Raw genomic sequence first — 2,419 nt, 5'->3', positions numbered from 1 at the left:
TATTAGTGACATAATCATACGATATTGTGTTGCCCACAAGCTCAATCTCCTGACCTTTCTTGAAATATTAATTCAGTGCCATGAGATACAACATGCTGAGCAACACTGCAACCAAATTCCATTGCTCAATTCAAGCAAGTGTGATACTAAGTGCTGCAGGTGAATGAAAATGATGTAAAAGCACAGCTGTTACCAATATGAATCTCCACCTGACCTACAGGAGAGCTCCAGATTGACAGAGTAAGCACCAGCAAGCCAAGAGGTTTGAGTAAACACCAGCGGGATGCCATTCAGAAGAACTAATACTGTTTCTTAAAAAATAGATCAGAGTCTGATGGGGATTCTACAGCTGCACCACAAGTAGCCACAGGCATTTGTTCTTCAGAGTGCATCAAAGAAAAGAAGGGACAAAAAGAAGAACGCTCTAAAGACTTCCAGAGACTGAAAGTCATTTCAGGCTACTGCTGTTGATAGGAAGTATTGTGTATGTGCCATTCACATTTAGTACCCAATTAATATTTTAAAGACATTCTCAATCACTTCTTATATTTTTTTTATTTTTTTTTTTATTTCTACTGCTTGAATGTCCTCTAAGAAGCTCGAATATCCAATGTCTTTCCCCATTAATTTTGCCCTTTTCTGACTGACACACTTATTCACCTGAGTTTCTTAGTAAGATTCAAATTAATATCTTCTCCTTTTCCTCTCCTTTCCTTGTTTGGAAAGTCTGGTTTGCTTCATATGCAGAAGATGAAATATCTTAAACGGCACATTACACCAATATGAACTCAGCAATTTTGGCTTTTAATTTCCCAGGACATCATCAAGAGCCATGATGAGGTACATATCTAACAGAAAACATGAAACAGTATTCAGGAAATAAAAAGATCCTGGTTTAGATTAACTTGGGTCTAAGCATTTTGACATTAAAATACAGATTGTAGGCCTGAACTATCAGAGAATCTAGTTCCAGTAATCCAGGGCACCCACTTGAAAATTATGATGGAAATAACAAATCCAAAGCTACATTCCTGAAAGTTTTAACACAGCACCTGCCTAATTTGAAGGTACCTGTTTGTTCTTTTTGTTCTTTTCCAAATTCATACTGTTTTCTAATCTGATATATAGTTTGCATGCACCGAATTGCCACACTTAGAAGGAATTGACACTTCTAAGGCAAAGCAGTACACAGTGTGTATCTCCATCTGCGCCTACGAATTGACTAAATCCAACACAATCTTTCACTGCATAGTCAAAATACACTGTAATGGATACTTACTGAGGTATTCTGTAGGTGCCTCATTGTGTTTTAGTCTCATCGTGGGGTATACACATATTAAAAGAATCTCCTCTCCCTTCTATAAATTGGAGTGAGACAATTGTTCTTTGGAAACAAACAGTCCTCCCTCACAGTGAAAAGCAGATTGACACTTTCATACAAATCTAAGCCATCAGAATTCAGATGAAAAGGTAAGGGAAGAGAAGCCAAAAGTGTCTGTTTCACAAATGCACAAACTGAATTTCATTGTCTGGCCTTCATTCTTCACTGATCTATCTCTGCATGAGATTCATATTATTCAAATGATTATTATCCAATCTTAAATACATCATTTTTAAAAATCTGTTTGATGTGACAGATTCCTAAATAGAAAGTCATTTTCTGAACCTCATTAGTTATTTTCTGTTAGTATGAGAAGATATAGGTTCCCCTGGAAATATCCCATTATGTGAGGAGTAAAGGTGAGTACCAGAAGGGAGGATATATCCAGACATCTAGGTGCTATATCCCACATCTCCTGCACTGCTTTTGGCATCTTGAATCACATTACACAAGTCAACATATTTATCTCATCTATCTTGCTTGAAGTTACAGTTGGGATAAGAGCAATATTAGTAGGAATTAGTTTTCTATCATGAAAAGCACAACAGAATAAGATTTTTCTTTGTTTCTGTATTGAAACGGACCTTAGAGACTATTGACTTTTATTTAAAAGCAAAACAAAATAAACCAAACCTCTGTTGAAGAAATTGATAACGCTGAGTCTTATAAAGCTCAATACTCTCAGGTTCTTCTCAAAATCCAATAAGTGCTTATTTTACAATTGTAAGACACAACTATACACATAACATGCTGACTGCTGCCACACGAGATACAACATATTCTACTACAGCCTTTCCTTTGCTAAAGATGCTAAAATTTCTTCTTTGCATTCTTTTTACCAATCCTGGAAAAAAAAAAAAGAGTTGAGACTGACAGTTCTCTCTAATCTGAATGAAATTGCCTGGTTGAGTTCAAAAGTTATTAGAGACACTGATGCACTGAAAGAGAGGTCTTAAAACATCATTTCTTTAAGAAATCTAGCTATATATATATATACACACACACACACACACACACATATATATATATATATATATA

At 35.6% G+C, this 2,419-nt stretch overlaps 1 long non-coding RNA gene across 4 annotated transcripts in view; it reads right to left on the bottom strand.

Moving 5' to 3' along the window:
• Positions 1–596: 596 nt before the first annotated feature.
• LOC116216532 overlaps positions 597–2,419 on the bottom strand; it is an 83,419-nt gene continuing 81,596 nt past the window's right edge. For all 4 annotated transcript variants that reach the window (XR_004159446.1, XR_004159447.1, XR_004159445.1 and 1 more), the window contains one exon: positions 597–2,225. This is a non-coding gene — a long non-coding RNA (uncharacterized LOC116216532). The remainder of the gene's footprint in view (positions 2,226–2,419) is intronic.

This window comes from Meleagris gallopavo, chromosome 4 (genome assembly GCF_000146605.3).
Source record: "Meleagris gallopavo isolate NT-WF06-2002-E0010 breed Aviagen turkey brand Nicholas breeding stock chromosome 4, Turkey_5.1, whole genome shotgun sequence".
Taxonomy (NCBI): domain Eukaryota; kingdom Metazoa; phylum Chordata; class Aves; order Galliformes; family Phasianidae; genus Meleagris; species Meleagris gallopavo.
This window is presented reverse-complemented; position numbering and strand designations above follow the sequence as displayed.